This window comes from Triturus cristatus, chromosome 7 (assembly GCF_964204655.1).
Source record: "Triturus cristatus chromosome 7, aTriCri1.1, whole genome shotgun sequence".
NCBI lineage: Eukaryota > Metazoa > Chordata > Amphibia > Caudata > Salamandridae > Triturus > Triturus cristatus.
The window spans coordinates 1,402,851,317-1,402,877,114 of NC_140590.1; positions in this window are offsets into that span (position 1 = coordinate 1,402,851,317).

A 25,798-nucleotide genomic window follows, 5' to 3' on the forward strand; every position below is an offset into this window, starting at 1 on the left:
ATTAGCATCAGGGCTTGACCCGTCATAAAACCCTTTCATTCTACACAAACCTCCGGCTAATCTCTTTCACACCTGCTTGTTCCTGCTTTATGACTTGTTTCCCAAAACAGGAGATGCTCATGTTTATTGGGGGGTCTATTGACATCCGATGTGGGATCTGAACCTTACTGTGTAAATCATTGTGGGCTGGCCGAACTGGAATGTGGGATGGTCATCATGACTCTGCTTTTTCGTTTGTAATGTATACCTTTATATGGCCATATCGTAAACCAAGGAATGTGTGCCTGAAGCATGATATTTTGTATTTAAGGAGAAGCCCGTTCCTATGATTTTCAGCAGTCTCCTGAGAACATACACGCTGTTGTACTTCTAGGATACCTGTAATTGGTCTGCAGCCAATAAATGAATCTTTGACTTCACCCAGAAGACTCTGTGTTTCTGTAGGTCTGGAACAGGGTGAACCCAGAAGTCATAGGGTGTGTGCCCCTGCACCGCTGGGTCTAAAATACCCAGTACTTCAGGGTAAAGACACTCTTGGGACTCCATAAAACTGAAGAGTTGTCTATTGACATGTTTCTCCATTATCTTGGCCATGATGGAAAGCATAGAAACTGGTTTATAATTAGACAAATTATCAGGGGCTAGATTAGGTTTCTTCAAAAGGGGCCAGGTCATGGCATGTTTCTATGTCTGTGGAATCTGTCCTTTTTTAAAAAGAAGAATTAAGGAGCTGCACCAGGAACTCTATCTTGTTTGAATCTAAGAAATTATTCTTGGCAGCAGGAATAAAATCTCCCGGTGAGACAGATCTGATGGATGTCAGTAGTGATAGGAACCCAGCCAAATCCAGCATCTCCCATGCGATCAATTTATGACAGACTGCTGTGGAGGGTGGACGAATCAGGTCCTTGGTGACTGGCATCCCAGCAGTGCTACTTGCCAGGGAACCCCCCTTCCCTCCAGTTTTTAGTGTGAATTGACTAGCTACCACCTTTTTAACATTGGAACATGCCAGTTCCTCATACTGAGGTTGCGACAATACTGGCACTGGTAGAATCCTATTAGGATCAGACAGTACCATGCAGATTATGAAATATGTGGCCCATGCAAATCAATAATGATGTGAAAAACACTGTTATCAAAAATTACATCATTCAAGTGGCCCTGCATATTAGGTGGGACAGGGTCTTTAAAAAGATGCCCCCACAGGCAGCAGTCCAGATCCTCTGAGTAAATTCTCCCTGGCTGCCTGTTCTTTCCCAGAAGGATGGCCAGCTAAGGCCCAGACATTGATGTTGCTTGTGAGTCTGTAAGAGAGTATTGGCTGCAGGGTGATGGCCTAACAATAACTTCATGTCACACGGTTACTCTAACAGTCCACACACATGCAGCGGTGCAGAGCAGCCTGTCATGTGCTCCTGTGTCTCATGCTTGCTCTGTGGTCCAGTTTGGCTAGGAAAGGGCATGTGCACCACAGAAGAGACGCACATGTGGTGCAGTATTTCCCTATGTATTGTCAAAGGCTGCTAGGTGCTAACCTCTCACTGCAACCTCAAACAAGGTTCTTGTGTTAATACCAATAGAATCAATGCTAATAATGATACATTCACACATAAGAACAAAATCGCATCACTATTATCAAATTTGCCCGTCATGAACTCTCCAACAACCACGACTCAGAAATACGTGGTCAGGAAGGCTCTGTAACCTAGGCCTGAGGTTATTGATTGACAGGGCACAAGTGAGGTGGCACGTAGCCGGTAGACAAATGCACGAACAGGAAACTCAGGTCCATCCTCCAGATAAGTGCAGCAACACCACAATGGTCCATGGAGTTTGGCCCCAATAAGGCACACATGGCCGGGGGGTGCACGCATTCCCAAAACACCACAAAGTGAGATGGCACATGAAGTTAGGAAAACGCAGCCAATCAGGACTCAGCACACAGTACACATAGTGATTACGTGCCCCTCATGCCAGACATCTGTGCATGTAACCCACTGGCCTACACTGTATCCATGCAAGGTCGAGACCTACCTGCATTTTTTATCAAGGGTCTTATTTATGACTTCACAGACAAGGCCTGCATTCTTTTTCCTAAAAAAGATCTACGTAAGTACTTTATGATATCCAAAGAAATGTATAAAACCCTGTTCAGATTGATTGCACTTTGAGACAGTCCTCAGACCTGCTTCTGTAACTGTGCTCCCGGCTGAAGTGTTTATTTAAACCGACTGTTCCTGTTTTGCCAATCTTCTTTTGTCTTGAGTTTTTTAAAAGTAAATCCATCCATATTCGAGCAACCCTTGTATGCCTGTTGCTCTTTGTGTTTGGTTGGCAAACACTTAATAGACTGAAGAGGCAGATCAGTATGGCACTGTGCATGGCCAGTACCCTGCACTGCTCCCCAAAAATCTTTCTGCTGCAGCAGCAAGTATGCCTGAAACAGCTCAGAACTCATGAGGTCTGCTCCTTGGTCCTCTTTATCATCTCTGCAAGTGGCAGTTGGTGCTTAGGAAACCTCAAGCTGAAGGTAAAAGAAGGGCACTGTGCTCTAAATCTGAGACACACACACATTTCAAATGCTCTGTTGAAATGCATACTGGCTGTACAGTCACTGGGCCTTGCTGTTTCTCTAGCTAATCCACTTTTGCAGTCAGCTGGGGCCAGCTTCAACTTCTGCTGTTCTATGCTAATATCAAACCGGTAAGTGTAATTCCTTGGGTTAAAAAACCTGCTGCTAATACACAGTTCAGGTGACTCTCCTGTTTTTCAATGCCCGCATGTACAGTGGATTTGTAAACTCAGGCTTGGTGCCCAGAGACAAAAGTTCAAATTATACATGTTTGTTGATAGCATTTTGTGTTTTGTGCCTACGCCTCCTCTTTCCTACCTTCCCATGTGTTCCTGTGCATTTCAACTACTGTTGCATCTACCATAGTCTGTCACTAGGGGTGGCCGGTAAATTCCGCTCCACCGATGGAGTTCATGGAATTTCACCCATTCCACGGTCCGCTTGGAGTGCAGAGTTTGGCAAAAACTGCCAATTGGTTCATGGTGGAGTTTTTCTTGCAAATGGCTCGCCAATGTTACGCTGGCTAGCACGAGCAAGACAAAACGAGCACTAGACAGCCTCCTGGCAAGATTTCTCAATGCATACAGTCATGGCAGATCGCTACCACTCGTGTTGAGAAAGTTGCTGATTGTGTTGCGAAAGCTGCAGCTTGAGTAGAAAATCTACTCAAACGGCAGTAGAAAACAGCACCCTCTGGTGTACCACGTGGTGCCGTTTGCATTGTTTTTACAGCCTGGGACAAGCTCTGTATGCTAAAAATCAGTGGAAGCAGCGTGACGGGCTGGAATCCCGCCACTCATGGAACTCCACAGAATCTTGCAGAGTTTTTAGGTAACTGTGCGGAAATCAGAGGAGTAAAACTCCACAAGTTGCACCCACCCTAGCCAACACTTGGGCCTCAGCACTGTTCATTCTGCTCTGTGTAAGCGCTATCACTCTCCACATGCCCCTGACTACTCTCTGGCTCCCAGTCATCCTCCCTTTTTATTTTTGTCCACCTGCCACTTCCCACTCTTTACATTTAACTTTTGTCTTACATTTTTTTTACCATTGCCTCCTCAGTCTGCCTCCACTATCCTGTTCTTGCTAAATTTCACCTCCACAAATATAGACCAAAAAGAAAACCAACGTGACCTAAAAACAATGATTGTCAAGAAGACATTCATAACAAAGCGTAGATGATGAGGAAGATGGAGAGTGGTGAGAGTCTGCAATAGAGAGTGGATTAGAAGACAAGGTAAATAGAGATGAGAGGTTCATCTGCAGTTCAAAGCATCACATGCCTGCTGTGTTGCTGCACAATACACCAATCGAAGGATTTGGACTATATGGGATTTAAAAGCGCATTTCTGTGTATCTTGAGATAGTGCTGGAAAGTTCCTGCACTGAATAAATTAGTTAATGCACATGTAGAAAGGGTGGGATTCTGTCATAAAGAGAACCCTATACCGTGGAGAGTTGAGCATCAATACAGATACAGCTGAGTCCCTGCACACATAGTACCGATCCTTGCACATATAGAGAAGAGCTCAAGCAACGATGGAACTAAGCTCATACAGATATACTTAAGATATCCTGTTTTAAGTTTAAACATATAATAGCTGATAAAAACCCCACTGAAAGGAAAATAGCCCTCACCAGTGTAAACATATAAACACTGTAAAAACACCTTTGCAACTACAAACTAAATACTATTCAAAGAAAGGTAAAGGTGAGTAAAAGAGTCATTTTTCTTTCTTCCTGAAGGGGCCAATACAATGTAACTTTGTTATACAAGGCAGCAGCAATAAAGACTGGGCTAACATTATTCTGCTTGAGCTTTGTTTTTTAGGGATGTCACTGAAATATTGTTTCATCTTCCTTTTGCATTTTTCAGTTTTGTGGTGTTTGTTCTAAAGATGCAGGGTTTAAAAGCATGTTTTAGGTCTTATTTAATTATTTTATAAACTGTTGAGAATCAGGAAATGTCAAAATCATATTTTATATTTTAGCTACATTTGACTCTTTCACCAATAGGTAAAATGGCTGTTTTCATAAGAATCTTTTCCAATATGTACCACCACATTTGCGCACAGACAAAGAATGGGTGAAACCCTTTGATACATCAGCCCTCTTTTCTAATGAGTCAGTATTGCTAGTAGGTGAATTGCCAACCACTCCAGGCTTTAAACATTCAATGCACGGTGTAGTGACAGGTATATGTGAAAAGATGCTGTCACCAAGCATCTGGGATTGTGGTGAAAACATGACACCAGACTTTTGGAAAACATGGAATGCAGTGTCACTTGGAATGCTGCTGCAAAAATTCCTTACCCAGTTCAACAAAGATTGGAGTGATATTGTTTGTATTTGCAGTGATTCTGCTACGTATATGAAAAAATTATGTGATGACAAAATTGATACCTGAGCTGAAGTGCTTCCCTGTAAGAGATCCTTGCCACTTGCTAGATGGTATGCTGAAAGCATCTTTACAATCTTCAAAGTTAATGGAGAATGCTATTGACTTTGTGGTCCGTCCTGGTGCACTATTTCATTACGTGTGGAAACTAAAATGCAAGTATATCTAATTTTGTGCTTTGTGTGAAATCAAAAAAAGAGTCATTTCAACTGCGTTATTAAACCGGTGGTTCTCTGTCCTGGAGGTTGTGAAAGCTATATTATCCATGTGGCGACCATTTACAGAATTTTTGATTAGTGAGGATGCTAAAGGCAAGAAATGTGAGGCTCATCGGTCGCATATTGATAGTTACATGAAAGAAGTATACTCTACTACAGTCTTAGATTTTTACAGGAAAAAAGGCTGCTCTAGAGTACATAATAAAACAAACTAGCGTCCAAATACACCCTTGCCTACCAAGTGTTCATCGTAATTGGTGTAGATGTGAAACATCTCCTTGAGAGTAGGCTGAATGACACTTTTAGTGACTCTGGCACTGCAACATCTTCCATGTTAGAATGCTTGTGAGTTTGTAAGCAAGAAATGTTGAGGAGCAATTCAGGAAATGTTATGTTACAATGTATGAGAAATGGCTTGCAATGATGCATAGAAATGTCCCTTCACCAACCATGGCATTTGAAGTCAATGAAGCCTCTTTGTGGTACTCTACATAAGTTCTAGATCCCTTCTGCAAAGGGTAATTTTCTTAAGACTTGAAAAGTACTGCTTTATTTTCGACCGCTGTAATAACTCTGAGGGCATATGCGCCCAGTTCTACGCATATAACCTGTCCCAGAGAATTGCAATGTTCAGGTGCACCAGTATTTGCATGGGAAGCTATGTCCATGCCAGAGTTAGAAAATTGTGTACTGGCTGTTTTGACGTTGACGTTGTCTGTCTCAAGTGCCAATGTTGAGAGGGCCTTTTCACAGATTTACGTTTGCATGGGAAAGAAAGAGCGAGCGCGCATGACCAAAGACTCACTAAAGAAGTATTGTAAGGTGTACTACAATGAGTTTGATTTGTAAAAATGTATTTCAACCTCATATACCCTGTATGTACACTGTGTATACACATGCACTATCAATGCAGAAAGCAATCAATAATAAAAGCAAAACCTTTCATAACCATAGCAAAAACACTGTTTCTGTTGTTTTAAATGGTGTGAAAATGTGTCACCACTTATAACCACTATTTTTTAAGGTATTGAAAACACTGGGGAAAAAACACCATTCATTCAGAAATCTTTATTCCGCTATATGCCTAGCCATAAAAGAATACATTATAAAACAAAGAATTTCTGATTTAGAAAATAAACAATATAAACAATATTTCTTTAAAAAAAGACTCATAGAATTCGTATCACCGCCCTAGACACAACAATAATTATACTAAGACAAAGAAGAATCTACATTCCTGGTGCCATATGGCAAAAAGTTTCAAAACATCAGTAGATATAAAATGCAATGAAGGAATGCAATATGAGCTCATTTCAAAATAATATTTCTGAGTCGAACTGAAGAGGAGATATATCTATAAACCATCAGACAAATAAATTCATCCTTTAAAAGCTGGAGATAGTGCAAAGCTGCCTGGCATCTTCTTATTTTCAAATGTTTTAAAAGTGGTATTAAAAAGGTGCGCCTTGGAATAATATAGAGATTGCAAAAGAACATAAAGTGCAACGTGCTCTGCTTTGATTTTGAATCACAAGGGCAGACATCAAGTCCAGCATCTATATAAACATTTTGTGGATATGAAACCAATAGATGTGAGGTTCCAAACCTAAACCTTATAAGGTAAAATAATTTGACATGACTAAAATAAAAAGAAAGGTAAGGCTCGGTCCCCATTGAGCAAACCAAAAGTGAATGGTCAGAGACCCTTCTTTTTCCCATCTCCTGCGTATCTCTTTCCAAGTACAAGTATGCCAAGTATGCCAAGAATTCTTTCTTTAACTTGGCCCTTGGTACTTTAGCAATATTTATTGGGTTGTCGAAGCAATCTGTCACACACAGATACCTCAGTTGAGCTTTGACATAGGAGAGCCAAGGGATTTTGCTTGCCCACTCTAGTTTTAAGCAACCTGCGATAATGGCACGATTCAAGACTGTTTCTTCTTTTGCCCAGATATTGTACCACAGTAAGAGAGGTGCTAGTTGTATTCGAAAGGATAAGGGAATCACACCAAGTTCGCTATGGCACATGGTGGCTGGGGTGCTTCGTGGAAGGGTCAACAAGCGTTTCAAAAACATATTTTCCGCTCGCTGAAGACCTAAAATATTGCATGAGCCCCAGACTCCCACGCCAAATAAAGTGGCAGGGCACGTGCGAGCCTTATAAATCTCAATAATTTCATTTGCAGGGCGTGAGCCTAGCTTTTTACTAAATCTAAAAATAGCTTCCAGGCTTTGATTAAAGCCCCTAACCCTTGTCTCCATTAACTGCAACCATGTGCTTTTTTTCAAAAATAACTCTAAAGTAGGAAAAGGTGGGCACATGAATCAATTTCTCATTGACTATAAAAAATGTCTTTACAGCGGTAGGATGTTTACCCAGCACCATAATCTGAGATTTTGCAACATTAGTCTTGAGGCCAAGGTCACTCATAAAATTGTTAAAAACAATTAAAAGCCGTTGTAACCCCACTCCGACTGTGAGCCAGATCACAGACCGAGTTGAGCTAGTTCTGTATTTGGTCCAACAAGGTAAAAGCTGATTTTTATGGGGTTTGAGAAACTTGTCACCAGCTTAAATTCTGTTGCCTCTCATCAAGGTTAGTCTCAAATAGGGCCTGTCTCCGATAGTGAGGAGAGTGAGAATGAGAGAGAAGGGACTGGCAGAAGAAATTGTGGAGAGAGATAGACAAGATAGAGACTAGTGAAAGAGAAGAGAGCTAAAGTGTGAGAGAGATTATGAAGAGGAAGAGGAGAAAAAATTAGTGGAGAATGTGACTGAGATGGAAAATAGGAGAGGAGTATAAAACGGAGACAGCAGACTGACTGATGTGTCAACAAAAAGCACAACAATGATGCTAAGGCAAACTACATATCACATTTCACCCTTTTGCTCCCTTCTCACCAGAGGTCTGACTATCACTTTGTCAGTTGGCGATGCCAGTGTTGGCAGTGGATGTTGTAGATAACAATCTCCAAAGAAACAAGTTGGACAACAGCACCTTGACACCTGGGGACCTGAGTTTGAATCCAGCTTGGAACTTGAGAAAATGACTTGCAGTGCTCGGCAAAGGACTTAATCTCATGGTGGCTAAACTTTAAATATATGACATGCTAGTAGAAATGTGTGTAATTCAAAGCCTGAAGCCCCCACTTGAGCTCACTCCCCTTGATATACAGTGTTCCATTGCTCCACAGCTAGGTCCATACTATATGAACAGCTCGGACATGTTTTTACATTGTGAACAGGAGTTCCAAACTTATTCTGCTCTGTGAAGGCCCTACAGTTTGAGCTCTTAGTGAACAAACCTCATTTTGTGTCAGTCACATAGAAGCCTCATTACAATTTACTTTATCCCAGTACACGCTCCACACCTTTAAAGGGATTCAAAATAAATGTGCTTATCTAATGCTGTGGGAGCACCTTCTTGTGCTCACTGTGAGATCCATCAAAAAAGCAATGTATTGTTCCCTGTAAGCATTTGTTTATTATGTGGCTTATGTTGCTTTTAGTAAGAAAATATACCTTTCTAATAAAGCTTCAGTGTTTTCTGTGTGTCAGAAATGAAGACCACACACAGGACTCATTTGGTACCATTTTGCATACATCTGATGTTCACAGGTCTGTTGGACACTCTTGAAGCTCCATCCACTCTTAGGGCCTCATTTACAAGAGGACTGCGATGCCAGAGCATCACTTTTAATAACTCTCCGGTGGCACAGGCCTCTCAATCATAAGTACAAGGCCCCTTTAAGCCACCCTGCGTTGCTTTTCATGGCCTCGTAGGTATGGTGTAAGGCAATGTAGCGCAAGTCACTGCGTTGCCTTGCACTGTGCTGGAAAGGCATGTCATGGGCGTTGCAGTGGCTGTAACTATTCAGCGTCCATGGTTTTTGAAACATTCCCAGATTTACAACATAGAGTAAATCTGTGAATGCGTCAATTATTGTTTTTGTCCAGGAAAGTGTCCATTCCTGCATAAAAACAACCTGATTTCAATGCAGACACCCTTGCGCCACGGTGCAAGGGTGCCTGCATTCGCACTAGTCTGCCATTTGTGTGGCACCGCAGTGTAAGAGGACAGGAATGCGCCATTTCTCAGATATGGTGCATTCCTGCCTTTTTCTTTTGACACAGGGCAGCGCAGCAAAATGACGTGCAGCACTGCCCTGCAACAAATTGTTGTAAATGAGGCCCTTAGTGTCTCAGGTGAAATGACTGGCAAAAAGCCAGTAGGTCTGGCTTTAAAGAACATGTAGGTATGCACAAATGCTGTTTGCAAGCATTAGCACACTAGAGGCACAACTGTTGGCTTTGCTAATGTATGTTCTCAGATTGACTTTGAGGATGTCTCCACCCTCATTGTGTGAAGTGGTTGCCTCACCACTGTGGCTTGAACTACTAACCCACTGCGAAGTTCAGGTCCAGTTTGGTGCACCACCACTAATTTCTGGCGACCAGGGCTTATTTTACATCATCAAACTTTGACCCGCAGAGACTGAACGACAGAAAATGATGAAAAAAGGAGCAGGGAATGAATAAGAAAACATTGACAAAGGTCAAAGTGGAGATAGAAATGAGCCTTCATGAGTAAGATAGAACCATATAGCTATAGGAGCTGCACATTTCAGTGAGAAAATCCATTCATAATGTTTGTCAATGCACACAAAGCTACAGCTTGTTTGGTTTTATTAATGTTGCCACCGGCCGCCACCTTGATTTCTCTTGGGACAGCAGGCCTTCTCTCCTTAACCCATCATATGACTGCAGATAATCCAGCCATGCTGCAGACCTCTGCAGCTGTACATTTCATCTATGGCCATATATATCTGTGCGCACAGATGGTACTCTTTTATTCCAAATATAAAAGGGTTCCGTCGACATGAAGAAACTGGGTATACAATTTATTATAAAGATGATTTACCGAAAAAAATTAACTAATTTGATTTATGGGTTAACATGTAGTTTACAAAAACATTTCGATATTTTGATCATTTATTAAAGGACTGTGCTGACTGAGGATTAGGAAATATGTTATATTAGATGACTAAATCATGAAATCAATTGCAAATATTTTAGAGTAGGGATTTATGTTGAGGCAGGTGAAGGAGTACATCCAGTGGGAACCACAGGTTTCAATGCATGTTTAGGTTCTCCTATACATCTCATTGTTACTTTGTTCAGTGCTAATAACAAATATCAAGAATGCAGAATCAGCACTAATGATAACTGATAGTCAAGTTCAGATTCAGGAGAGGGCATTCTGACAGGAAAAAGAAAGGAAAGATTATATTTACACATGTAATAGGTGTTCAGATATTCGCGACAGAAAAACAAGTATTCCCCTACAAAGATGTCACAACATCCGCCCCAATTCGAAAATACAGACATGCAATTCGTCCTAATAAAACCGTAGAGCGCACTTCCAATTTAAGCTATTATTTCTATTTCTAAAAGTAATAAAGGGCCTTAAACATTTACAGATTGGCAAATGTTGCTCAAAACAGAAAGCGAAACACATTCACAACGCGTCATCGTAAATGGGAGCAAGTGAGTGGCGAGTGCCTTTAGAAACCCATATAAATAAATAGAGACTCTTAACATTTTAATAGAATAAAATCACAAAATAGGGAAACATTAAAATGTAATTAGGCAGCCTGCCAACGGGCACTGGTGGTTACCCTTGAAGTAGTGAGATTTCCCACCAGGTGAGGGGTCTGGGATGACTGGGGGTCCTCCACCAGGAGAGCGGAGGCCATGCCTACAGGAGTAATGAAGTCCCCTTCAACCCCTGTGGCGCAGTTGGGCCCAAGCCCAAGCCCTCCAGGGATCTCCAAACCTTCAAAGGGGCCGCTTTTACCTGAAGGCTAAAGAATATCTGTGAGATATGGGAGATTGGTGGGCCGGGGGAGGGGCTCATCACATTCTGCAGGTGGGAGGGGCTTCATAATTTTGCGTTATGACACCGGCGATACCTCTGCTGACCTGGCACCTAGCATGGTCGCCCACCACAATCTAAATGATCTCTTTTTTTCCTTTCAGGTGTGTCATATGGGTAGATAATCACAGTACTGATGAGGGTTCACCTCATTTGTGTCTGTGATCAAAACACAGAATTTAACTAGCTGAAACAGGACACTTAAATATCTCAGGAGTGAACGTTTTGTTTTCAACAATGTTTACCATTCAGATCCATAAATACTTGCTTGGAGTAATAAATTATATCCCTTGCCTAATTGAGTTGTGCAGTATGCCTTTCCCAAAACCTTGTCAAATGGCGCACGTTCTAGCGATAGCACCTGTATGGGGTTGAGCCTAGACAATGCTAGCTCTAATTTTAGCATAAGCACTTACCACAAGTTTTACCTAGTGATAAATGCCCATGGTAAATGTTAATTAAAAGGGCTAATGGTGGATTCCATATGAGACCAGTTACTATTGGCATGTGTTATTCCCCATTATTAGCGCTGGACTCCGGGAACAAATGTAATTTACTCAGCTGTGTTTTTGAGGCTTCATTTACCGACTGTATATGAATAATTTATTGGTATTTTATAGACAGCTAAATTAGTCTATAGAAAATCAATGCCACCAATGAAAACAAAAACGGCTGTCTCCAGTAGTTACTTTAATTTGTCAATAGCACCACGGAAAAAAGAAAAATAAATTAAAAATGTAATGATCTAAGTGGTAGTCACTGGAGTGCTCTGTATCTCGAGCATCATTTTCGACAAAGGGGTTAACCCCTAAGCAAAGGAAGAGCATAGGGGCTCGTAAGCAGCTGTAAAATCCTTCAGCAAGTATATTTTCAAAGGTCTTTGAAGCGAGTCAAGCAGCTCACCCCTACATCCATGACACACTTTTTCTTTCAGGTTCATATGGGTTGCATCTGCTGCAATAAATGTGCAAAACGAGGACATTGATACCCAAAAATGGCACTGATAGCGAAAGTGAGATGCTAAGGTTATAAGAGAAGATCTATGAGTTGGAAGTACAGAAAGTTAACATAGCCCTCAAAGCTCTGTTGATTTTCTTTTGGGCCACTGCCTTCCAGTGCTTAAATTGATCCGGTGGTTGCAGATGAAGCCCACCGGCACTCATTTTTGGGGACTGGCACTTATATTTCCTCATCAGTCATTGACCCAAAGAAAGAGAGAGAAAAAAACTCAAAATTGATTAATAGGGAGATAGATAATGATGGGAAAGAGCGACAAAGGTAGAAATCAGGGATGAAAAAGCAACTGAACGAGTGAAATAAAGGGGCAGTGGATGATGGATGAAAGGGACATGAGGTGGAATGAAGAATAGGCAGCACTGGTATTCAGCACCCTCAACATTCAATAGTGCTAGCAGTGAGCATCTGAGGAAATTCTTGGGTACTGGCATTCAGTCTTTTACAAATTAAACACTGCTGCCTTCTTTATCTTGAGTACAAGGATAGTAATGACATCTCCAGGGGTTGCAAAGACCATACCTAGGGTATTAACTATTCTACCTATCCATAGTTAACGTCTAAGTTGCAGAGGTTTCTAAAGTTAATACATGTTGCTAAGTCAAACACATGCCTCCTTTGCATGCATAACAAAATGCAACTGGTCATTATCTGCTGGAGACAATGCATGCAGATGACATGATGAAAAGCATACTAGGAAAAGTTTGGTCAAACAGGAAACCACTCCAAAAGAATTGTGAGTAATGTGACTCCGCCTTAAGAATCAATGAAGATAGAGCATAGATGACAGCCATGCTCATTTAAGAGAATGTGTGGAATTTAAAAAAGAACAGAGCATAGCTGCTGGTGACATTTCAGGCACACAGTCCTGCTCTGAAACAGCGTGAGATCTGATTAAGTTCACCCACCGTATGTAGCTTTCTTGGAAGTCAGGTATGGTAGGAGGCAATCAGTCAGTCAGTCAGTTTCATCTTTATTCGTCTATCAAAAGATAGGCATAAAAGTACATAATTCCAAAAAAACATGTTTTGTCTATAGATACAATCAAATTGACAGAATCATTTTCTTTCTTATGTTAAAACCGTAACATCCAAGTTCATATTAGTACATCATCATAAAATCAAGCCTAAAAATTACACATAAAAAATATGATACTAATATTCTAAAATTCCATGGATCATGTCATTTCCTTTCTGCTAGATACTCATGGTTTTTCTCATTTTGATTGCTTTCAAGATAAACAGGGCAACACTATAACAAGGTCTCCCAGTGTCACCAGGAATTTTATCGCTACTTTATGTGACCTGATATGATGGGTGAGAAAAAGCGTTTTCAAATAAAAACATCTAAAGTTCTTATAGAAATTACAAAATAGCAAAAAATGCATTGTACTCTGCTTATTCCTGTTGTCACATGGACAAAGCACATCTTCAGACGGATGAAGCCGCATTGTAGGAAAAGCTACACGATAATGAGCAATGCCACATCTTAATCTAATTAACACAAACAGATGATGGGCATAGGTCACGTATTACAAGTAATTTATTGTGCTAGCCTCTAATCTATGTAATATATACTGTGTAACAATAGATTTGTCCTTTTCCGCCTTGAGTCTCAGATCCAAACTCAGTTCTAGGAATGTGTTTTTGATTTCTTTCTTTGTGTACATCAGAGTTTTAGAAGTTTCTGACCATATTGTTACCTTATACAAATTTTCCAGGGAGTAATTAATATACGACAACCATGGTATTTTGAGTACATCATGCAATATAAGGCAATCTAAAATAATTTCTTTTATAAGGGCAGTTTCTTCACTTTTCCATACTGAGTCCCAAAGTACTAATGGCTGTACCGATAGTAGGTCTTCGATAAACTGAAGGCCCGCCTCATGATGAGCAATGGTGTTTGAGGCAGATGGTGGTAGATAAAGCAAGCATTTCAGAAAGAGGTTTTCTTGCATTTGCAAAACCTTGTTATTTGTATAACCCCATAACCCTGCCCCATAAAGGGCTATGCTTGCACCTTTGGCTTTATATAAAGCTACCATCTCGTGATTCGGCCGGTTCCCTAGTTTGGAAGCAAATTTAAATATTCCTGGGTTGCTCTGTTCATTTTGTCTCTGATATTAATAACATTTTGAGAGCAAGAGCCGTTATCCATAACAACAATACCTAAATAGCAAAAGGAAGTGACAGTCTGGATTGCTCTTTTTTCAATAAAAAATGTCTTTGGCGGTTTAGGCTTAGGCCCACAGATCATGGTGTATGTGTTGGACTTGTTTATAACCATTTTCTTCAGTACCATAAAGGTAGAGAATGCGTCCATCAGTCTCTGTAGGTCTATCGCGGTTCTTGCTAACAATACGGCATCCCCGCATATAATAAGACAGGTATCAGACGACCTGCCACCCTCGGGGCGTTTGCCTGTGTTGTCTGTAGATGTTTGTCTATTCCATTAATGAATAGAGAAAATAAGATTGGTGCAAGAGCACAGCCTTGCCTTATCCCCGTCCCACTCTAAAATTGGGTGTTCATTCTCCTTGGAGGCCAAAATGACCTGACTAAATAACTTCTCATGCAGCCTGGCAATCACTTGGCTCAGGACATAGAAAATAAAATGTATTTACCGAAAAGCAAAACCAGAATGTTTTTTCTCATTTGTATTCACATAATTGCAGACAGAGCAGTGCGATCGGTGCGACCACACCGGGAGTTGACATGGGGTGGGGGGCATCATTTTTTAAAATGTGTTTCATCATTTTAAAAGCACCTGCTGCCTCGTTCCTGCCCTCCAGCAACTTTCAGACATCAATTAAAATGTCAAGAGAAGTCCCCTGACATCTTGTAGTACTGTCTGATGTAACATTTGCTATACAGTGATATACACACATATGATTGTCTCTGTGCAATGTGTGTGATGTAAAGTGCTCTGACACCTTACACTTGTATGAGTGGTGCTATAAAACTATATGGATCTGAGAGACATTGTTATGGAGACTTGAGAGGCACCGTTAAAGGGTGCTAGTGAGGGAATCTGTGGCAGAGGCGGTCATTGGGGGGGCGCCAACAAACATTGTCGCACAAGGCAGCACCAGCACTAAAGCCAGCCCTGATTGCAGAATACACAAGATTACACGACTTGGTGTGAAGCACCTAAAGATCCAAGTGTGGGTGAATAGGTTAGTCTAAACTGAGTTAATGAGATGGATTGAACAAATGGAATATAATACAATTTGTGAGTGCTTAAATCACGACAGCTGTGATATTTCAAATATTATATCCACATTGCAGTCAGATTTCAGGTCCAGGAACAAATAAATGAGGCCGTCTATGATCAGGACAAAAGCAGGAATCTGGACACATGTTCCAAAAGAATAGTGTAGATAAGCCAAGATATCTAGATGGTAGGTAATCTGCATCTAACAAGTATTATCATTCATTTATTCATTTAATATGCAGAATCATCCACAACATATCAGTCTGCATCCATGCCTATAGCGAAGTTAACTATGTACCTGTACTTAATTGATTCCTTAGTAGTACCTCCATGTTGAGTTGGATGAGGATGGCGGCAGAGCTTTATCCCTGAATACTGAGGGTTGTATAACTGTAGTGTTCTCAGAGAGCTCTGAATGTCACCTAATAAGGTAGTTCAGAAATCACATACCTCAGGGGTCATATCAATTAGGCTTGTCTGCTCTATCTCTGTGGCGCCTTAACGATACACAGAGGAGAATCCATTCTGTAAGGGGAACAAATTAGACCAAAGCCCACATTTAAATTGCAAGGCACACAGGTAGCACACCAATTTTGACCGATTTTGAGACATGGTATGGGGGTTTGGAAAATATAATGAATAGTCAAGCCAATACAAGTGTCACACAATGAGAGGAAGTAAATATACCTCATAAAGGCAAGAGTAGTATGGAGCCAGACTGCGATGATGTATGACAATGGAATGCTGGCAACCAAATGGATGATGACAGCATTTATAAGAATGCCCAAACAATGGTACTGTTGCACATCCATTCTGCGGATGTTCCAGGTAAGTTTAATTTTGCTGGACTGGCACCAAGCCAAACTGGTTGCGGCAGAGATAGCATCAGCCACATTTAAAGATGCAGGACATTTGGGTGGACATCTTTCTTTGAGAATGGCTCCTGCAGGCACGGCCAAAGACACTTTAGGGCACAACGATATTAGTATCACTTATTAGAGTGCTCCAGTTGGACTCCTACATTCGGGGTCTGTTTCCAGGATCCTCATAACTAATGCATCTTGTGTGCTGTGAGTCTCGCCCAGCATGCAGGGGAAGGAAGGCATTTCAAAGGGTTTTCCTTTCCTGGACTGTCATGATTACAATAAGGTCCCAGGTCATATGGGCCTCAGTAGAAGCCGCAATGGGCAGCCCCTCCAATGGCTTTATGCATAACTACTCGACCTCCAGAGAGGGTGTTCCTCAAGCCAGAGGAGACAGAAGCACTAACATTGGGGACACCACCAACAGACACTCTTTAGAAGTGGTGGCAGGTCAGAGAGGTTCAGAAAAGGCCCAGGGAACTGAAAGTGCAACTATCCGAGGTCAACATGAGGTCAGCTATAACTGGTCTGAAAGAACAAATTCTGTACAGTGATTAGGGCAGAACCTACTGGATACTCATTAAGAAGTTTGTTACCTTCGAAATTTACTAGCCGTTGGGCTGTGACAGATGCTCTCAAAATCTTTGAAAAGGTGGTAAGAAGAGAAACTGGCCCGGTATTTGATACATTGAGATGACCCAAATTAGGTTAGAAAAAGTTATAACTTAAAGCTTCCACCTTCAGTCTTATAACCTGTTGCAATACTGAAAAGGGAAGAGACACTGTTCCTCATTTTACAGATTCCATTCTCCCAAAAAATCAGACAGTTGATTTCAAACATTTTTTAGATGTGATAGGTGACACTAGAAAAGCGGGTGCATAAAGTCTCACTACATTGCCACCGGATCTGGATGCAGCAAGACAACAGAATCCAACTTCCAAAGGCTACTTCGATTTGGCCTTTTATGGTAGAACATTTCCCAAAGGAAATCCAAGGCAAGTTGTTTTTGGGCCAGAATCTGGTCAGCATATTTCCTAATATGATTCATTTATTGTTAATCTATGTAAATAGTTGAGTTTAAAATAAAATAACTGTGCTGTTTTGTACTTTGCTAGCTACAAATTATCCTTTCCTATGCTTCCCTATCACACTCATGTTTCTGTATCCTGGTATGGACTCGATCGCATGTTTGAAATCGCTGCTCTGAGCAGATCAATTTAGATCTTGACCAATACTTCACTTCATGGGGGGGCAGGCCCATTCAAGGCCTTGGAAGTTAAATGGTTTCCACAATAATGAGCTATGTAGAGGCTGTTCTCAGAAGCACCAATGTAGCCGTTCATCGATACTAAACACTGGATTTTCCTACCCAACCAGCAGCACCTTTCCTGAACACAAGGAAAGAGTCTCTATAACTAGGCTTATGTGAAATTTTACTTATGTCGAAGTAATTAGAGTAATTTCTTTAATTTTGGGATACCTTTGTGATGCGAAATCACCAAAAATTACATGATTATACCAGTTTGCATAACTTTGAATAATTTGGAGTAACATTAAATGCCTACTGAAGAGCACAGGAACACAAGTGGCTGCTGACTGCTGCTGTTCATGTTCTGTTGTGTGTAGCATTATTTTCTTAGTGCAAAATACATCCTCGTGTCCATTTTGGATGGAAGGGTGCATTTTGTGCTAGGAAAATAGCGCTAAATTCTGGGTTACGCTCCTTGCATAATTCTGGGTAGTCTTGCATAATTTTACTGTGATTTCATGTAATCACGCTACAGCAAATTTTGTAAGTCATGCCCACCCCTACCCATAACATTATATTCTTTCTTTTTGAGTAACCTGGTTGTGAGATTCAGCTTGGTCTCTCACACACACTTACTCTTCAAACCATAAGACTTTTACAACCAAAGAGCATACACATGTTTTACTTTGATATGAATGTTATTTCTTTATCCATGTTGAACAAAGGTGTTTATGAAATCAGTAAATGAACTTAGACTGAAATTGTTAGGGATACTGATTGAGGGATATCAAAAGACCCTTCCACCCTATACACACTTTGTAGAAACGAAACATCCTGTCATATTTTAGAAAGCGTACACTAATTCCTGAAATTGATGAGTTGTCTGAAGAATGACATAATCCCTCAATCAAATCTAAAACTATTTACTTTTGGAACACGTTCTATTCCCATGCTGAAGTTCTTTAGGAATTGATTTGGATAATACAAAAAATTGTCACCACTTAACACATTTTATGATGCTCTGCGAATGGCCTGGTCACCTAAAACATAGGCCTTTCAACTCACACGATATTGTGTGACACTCGGGAGACATGGGGAGATTTCACACCCCATAATGGGTATCGACTCTGAGCAGTCGATACCCATTATGGGGTGTGAAATCTCCCCAGGGCATCAGCAGCAGTCTCCAAGGCTTTGTTTTTTGGTGTTGGACAGGACAGGCGGTGAACTATAAAGTACCTCAGTCTATAATCGGCACTAAGCTATGCACCCTTCAAGGCCCCGCCCCCTCGTCACACAGTGACAAATGTTCATAAGTTGTCAGGTCTGAAAACAATGTACCAGTGGAAGAGGGAACTGCGAGTTTTGACTTCTGGGAATTTATGAAGAAACAATGCCCTCACTTCCCATTCTTGATGCAATTTTAAATACAAAGGCCCTCATTACTAGTCTGTCAGAATATTGTGGGGTATTTACCACATGGGTAAATTACCCTAGAGTGAAGTATTTACCTAGTGTGGTAAATGCCTCATACTAGAAGTTTTTAAAAAGAAAAAGGTGCATAACTTTTTCCAGTTTGATGCAGGGCTCTGTCAACATGAGGGAGTCCTGCACCAAACTATCTTCTTTTTTCTTTTCAAAACAAGAAACTACTAAGCAGGATTTGCTTTTTGAAAATAAAAAAGAGAATGCTACCCTCACCATGGGAGTTCTCTACCATGGTAAGAAGAGCTTTTAGCAGTTTTCACTGTTCTTTACTGCCAGGGTTTTCCTGGCAGTGGCGGGCAGTGAAAACTGACCTTTAATTCCACCCATCTAAATTAAGTGGGTAGAATTAGAGGTCTGCCTACAACAGTCCTTACTCCACAGGGCCGTCTGAGTGGTTTAATCAAAGTGCAGATGGATTAGTCTCCGACGTGATTAAACCAAAGGTCCTCCCACATCTAAATTCAGTGAGTGGACCATTATGCTGGCAGTAAGCATTCTCCGTTGCGATGGAGTATGCTTACCGCCAACAAATAAATCAAGCCCTTAGTCTCAAAAATGCTATTCAAAAATCTTACGTGGGCCAAGACAACCGGCTGTAGCCAAGGCGGCCAGACACAGAAAAGGGTGGGATGGCCTCATGAACATCACTTGTTGGTCAGGGCTCACTCCAGCATAGACCACCAACAGGGTCCAGGGCAGGTCCAGTTGCAATTGGTCAGCTGGGCAGTTGCAAGAAAGGCCTCTTGTAGTTTGGTGTGTCCCTGTATCTTGAACAGGAGTCCATCTTACGATCCTTGAAGTCCACTTGTTTGTCCAGGGTACAAAAGAGAGCATATCAAATCCTTCAGGGCTCACCTCAAGTTACAAGCAGCAGTTTCAGTCCTCTTCTGATCTTTCCCAGGTACAGTAGTGTTCTGACACTGTACTGTAAGGACATGTTTAATATTTAAATTCTACGTGTCCTACGTTTAAATGATGTACACCCTGCTTTACGGGCTTTAAGGCCTATTTAGAGGTGACTTATTAATATTTAAAGGAAATGTTCGGATCTGTCAAAGGGTTGTAATTTACAGGCCCTGTGAACATTTTGTACCATATACAAGGGACTTATAAGTAAGTTAAACATGCCAATTAAGGAGATTGTAGAATAAAGCTTAAAGAGGGAGCAAACTGGGAATACACCACAGAAAAGATGATTATTTCCTAAAGTATATCAGAAACAAGAAGAGTTTAAAGTGCATGTTATGCTTCTGTAGCTGGTAAAATTAAACTAGAATGAAAATACTGCTGCAAAGCATGATACAGTTCTGATGCAACCCAGAAATACAAGCATATCATTGATTATTCTCGTGCAGAGCAATTTCCACAGGTAAATAGGAAATAAACAATGTTCCTTTGAAAAGCGCATCTGCTAGAAAACAGTCAATCAAGCAAGCCCACCTCTTCTCTTTTTCCATGGGTATACATTTTTGTTCGTTCTTTGACTCTGCTTTTGAAAGAGTTTCTAGTGAGTTTTAGTGAAATTACAGAACTAAGATTAAACTGTTAGGACAGGGATTAAGTTTATGCTAAAATCAGAACTTCTCTAATACTTTGGTGTATGTAGACCTATATAAAAAAAGTGAAAAAGTGAAAAAAAGAAAACTCACTTTTTCTAAATGACAGGAATTCTCTTAATGCTCACAAACGACTCCCTCACAATTGCCTAGAAGCAATTGAGTTATGGAGTTTGAGTTACACTAAATGCATACACTGATAGATAGAAAATTCAAACTGTATCAGAAGCTACTACTTATGACTGTCTTCATGTTTAGTCGGACGTAACGTTACCACTATGTCAAATAAATCTTTCTAGAGTGAGGGCTGTGCATAAAAAGTAAAGATTTTCCTAAAGAAAGTTGGTGTCACAAAATTGTTATATAAACGAGGACTGAATGAAGGATACCACACTTTGGTCTCCCCCAAACTTTGCCTGTCCACCCTATTTCTGAAGCCCTTAACTACGCTCACTCTATCTCTTTGCTTGTGCCCAGACTGAAAATAATATGTTGTTTTCTCTTTAATTCCTTGTTCTGTATAACCCTAAAGTTTATTTTATTTATTTTGTTTTGTATTTTTGTAAGCATAACATGTCAAATGCAAAAAAAATAAAAGTCAGCCATTTAAAATTTAGCATTTGCAAAAAGACATTTACTTTCTTACCTGGTTTGTTAAAATGCGTTTATTAACCAGGTTTTATATCAGAGGATTTAGCTGTTACTTCAACACTGTCGTCAGACGTGCGACAAAATGTACATACCAACGAGAGAGTATCTAGATATACAATTCCAAAGACAAAATAATTGAATTAAGCTAAAAATACATTCGGATTGGTACTGGGAGTAGATGGTGGAAAAGACATTTGTTAAAAAAAAATTTACAAGAAAAGGAAAAGGTACAAAAAGGAATGTAATTTTGGTACAAAATCAATTTTTCGGTAGGAACACATCGTCACAAATGTGTCGTTTTTATAGCTGTTTGTTTAAAACTGTCTACATTTTTAAATGGAAAGATTTCTCATTTCAATCTGAATGACAATGTCATTTAGTGTTTCCATTCTGGCAAGCGCCACAATGACTTCCTAGATGCTTTCAGAATACAGACAGGGGGCCTCATTCTTTTATATATGGGTGTTACATGGGGTGATGGTTTAATTAGGCGTAACTAGCACCAAATAAAATGTATGATCTAAACCTTTAAAGTTTTTGGATCGTCTTTGTTTACAACATTTACCAAGAGTTCTTTTTTTAAAATTAATGTTATGTTTTAAAGAAATAAGTACAAAATAAACAGAACAATTTCCGTACATCATGAAATACAGTGTTGGCATCCCCCGGTTGCATTATAACTGTATGTGTCAGGCTAAAACGATGATTTTAGGCTTTCACCCTGACTTTCAGGTTTAGGCCATGTAAAATAGCCATGTTATTTTCCAAATTCCATGCTGACATCGAAATGCAAAACGTTTGAAGGATAAGTGTCCGGTTTAAAAGTACATCTAAGGATATGGTACAATTGCTTTTATGCTGTTCTTCCCAATTAATGAATAATTCCCTCTTATCAGACCACTAATGAATTTCTTTAAATAACTTTAAAATAAAACGATTCAAGACGTGCTATTTTTGTTAGGTACATAACAAGTTAAGGGGCATATTAACAAGCGGCAGCGATAATTATCGCTGGCCGCTCTTAACGAGAAAAATGTTATCGCTGGCTATCGCAGGAAATTATTGCCATGCTAGTATTGTATTAACAACGCATAGCGCAATGGCGATAATTTCCCAGCGACAGCGATGTTTTCCATGGAGCATCGCTGGTTTTCCAGCGACGTTCCATGGAAAACGGCGATAACCCTGCTGATACGACCCTGTGGTCGTATCAGCATAATCCACCCCCAATGGTAAGTATAGCTAAGTCTGCATTTTAGCAGACGTTAGTTTTTGGAGAAAACAGCTGTTTCTCCAAAAACTAACGTCTGCTAAAATGCGTGGGCAGCCTTGTAAATATCGCGATGTGTACATCAGCGATATTTACAAGGTTGTACTGCCCAGTGACGCCCACTTTGCATCTCATTAGAGATGCAAAGTGAGGCGTTGAGTAAAAGAATGATAACATGCGCTAATGCATGTTATCACCCTCTTGTAAATAGGGCGATATTTTTATCTCTGCTTTCCCAAAAAAGTGGAGATATGGCCCTTGTAACTATGCCCCCTAAGTTTTTAGTAAAATCCCCATGGCTGTTGGAGAGTGTAGGTTAAAAAGAACCAAATAGTGCACTGTTTTCCTTGCTGCCAACCACTGGTGCATCACAAGAAATTCAAACTGACTGCCCCTCATTTAGTATTCATTATGCTGAAGGATTAACATCCCAGACATAAAGCAGCAGATGCGGCTATACAATGAAATGTGCAAGATCTGGAGTGTGACCAATTAATTGAGCGCTGTCGTCTGGCATAGGACAATCAACCAGATAAGTAGATAAAAGCCATCTTTAAATTATCTTAAATGATTTCTTAAAAAAAGAGCTGCTAAAAACAGGAAAACATAGCTTTAATTAACAGAACGCTTTAGAAATAATTGTCTCTTCCTTATGCTTTAATTAATAGGCAGAATAACGTTCATAAGAAAAAAACAGATCAGTGGTTGATGAAAGCAATTGTGCTATCAGCAGGACAATGGATTTACGAGATAATTGTACTTTGTATTCGCTTGACTATTTTGACCAAATGTAGGTATTTTATTTTATTGCATTATATTGTATTGTATTACACTCTAGTTGCTTTTATTTAGAGTCTCATAACCTAGACGAAGCATCATATGCTTTGTCTATGGGTAGCAGGATACTCTATATGAGGGGCTTAGTTAAACGGTTTGGGTTTGCAGTGTGGCTCATGCAGTATTTTTAGGTCTCGCCTGGCGTTAGCAGCGCAGAGCGTTGTCTCGCCATGCGAGGGATTTTTGTAATCGATTAAACATGTGCACGCGTACGGAGGGACAAAAAATGCACGCGCATGTGGACAGCCGAACGCCATCTTTGTTTACCCTAACTGAGAACAAAGCATGGGCTCTCGATTGTCATGTGCGCGCTATCGCTTGTCATGCGCACGCACCACTTGCGGGAGGCTGCTCAATCAGACTGATTCCTGCCTTTGTCACAACGAGGTGCACATCTGTACTCCTTTCACAGTCCCGTGGAGGAGAGGTCGTCCAATTATTTATTAAATATGACTGCCCGCGGGTTGCGCGGGGTGAAGCTGAGAGTACACGTGTGTTACCAGGCTCCGTGAAGGGTGCTACACCACCGCAAGTGCTGACACGCAATGTGGGGGGGGGGCATCAGTGGCAAAGCAAGGGGAGCGGTCCGCCCCGGGTGGCAGCATTTTTCAGGGTGGCGGTCTCCTCCTCTCTTACCTGCCATTGCGGGGCGGCAATCGGCGCTGAATCTCGCCAGCCTTCCCAACTCCCTGCCCAAACCCCCATCGCTCTTTAACGGGGCCGCCTCGGGCGGCAAACGCAGGGACCGCACAGGCGGTCATAGGCCTAGCTACGTGCATGCTTACAGGGTGAAGTCAGGAGAATAAGTAAGCACTGCAGGAGGCCGGGGGAGTAACAGGCGCTATATGGGATTCTGCCTTTCAGGGGTAAAGTAGGGGAGAAGAAAGCTCATTAATCACAGATCAAATTCGCGTGCCTATCTCTCAATCTGCAAGACCAAATAGCCCCTCTGCGGACACTCGTGCACGACACCAAAACGCTAGAATCATAACAAAAATACAGCACTGCGACAGCCATTGTGCAGTGTGCTACCTGTCCGTTAATGTGCTTCAGTGCCCTACAATGTGCTAAGAAGAGCTTTACAAAGTATCCAATACAAAGAACTCTCTTCTGTCTGTCCGTCGTATGACAGAAATGAAGAGGGGAGAGTAAAGAGGTTGAGAAGGAAGACAGAGAAGGGAGGGAGAGGACAATGAGACTGAAGGGAGACGCTGGAAACTAAAATAGCGCTCAGAAGCCAGAGTACTGCAGTACTTAGCGCCACATGCAAAGCAGGTGTCAACAGTGTTTCTAAGTAGTGAAAAGAAGCTGGTTTCGTTGCCTCTTTATTGGACTAAATGAAAATAGCATCACAGCGAGGCACTACGCGCACACCTCTTTAAAGCAGCGCTTGAAGACTGACACTGTGCCTGGACTCCTCAAGCACCCACCACCTCAGCGGATGTGCATATCCAACGTTGGGCACGTATTGCACACAACAACGCCTCGCTCGCCCCGTAGGGGGGCCGGAAACACACAGAAAAGGCTCTAACAGTAAGAGTTCTTAAACATGCCCAGGGGCAGAAAACAGGACACCGGGCATCCGCCACATTGTCCCTTCTTTCATCCTGTGTGTACCCTTCTGCAGTGCCCCTCCCCCGCATATTTATATAAATGCAAATATAAATGCATACATACATATGCATATATATATATATATATGCTTACATATGCATATTATGTACATACAAGTTTAAAAACAATAATAAAAGCTAAGCTGAAAAGCATCCCCATTCACAAACAAAAATGCTTTAACTTAAACAAAGGCGAGACCTGTTGCATTTTCAATGCTTGTTTTTACTGCTGACAGTGTGGACCAGAGGTGTGTTCTTATCATCTTATGTGTCACTGTCTCTTGGTGTGTTGTGGAGAAAAAACAGTAAGTGATAGGACACTTTAGCTTATGAAGCATTGGGTTTGGGTGGAAGGGTTTGGATAGAAAAGCGATGTGGACTATGTGGGAAGTGTTTCGGTGTCGCGCGTGATTGGTAGAGACTAGTAATATCATGCCGCTACAAGCATGTTTCCGCTCTTATTCATGGAGTGGAGCAGAGAGAGAGAGAGAGAGATTTACCATCCTTGACAGAGATTTGGTTGCAGTTTCAGAATGGGTATGATCTTCAGTTCTGTATTAATCATTATCTCCTTGTGACAGTGGTGTATAATTCTTTATCCTCTTCGGTGTCACCCTTCTTTATCTGTGGGGATTTAGCAGATCTTCAGTGCCATGGATTTTTTTTTACTTTACTTTGAGAATTAAAAAAAATGCTATAATTACTATAAGGAAAATCCAAAGATGCTTCTACTTGTTCGACAGAACAGTCAGCAGAGGCGTCAGTCCAGTGCAGAGGGTTGGGTTCTGCTTTGTGGGCATCTTTGTAGCTTCCCTTGGATGAAAGTTAGGTTTTTGCCATAAATGACCCTGTGGGCAGTAGACAGTACTTGAATGCATATAGTCTGGCTAATTATTGCTGATACACTGCTTGG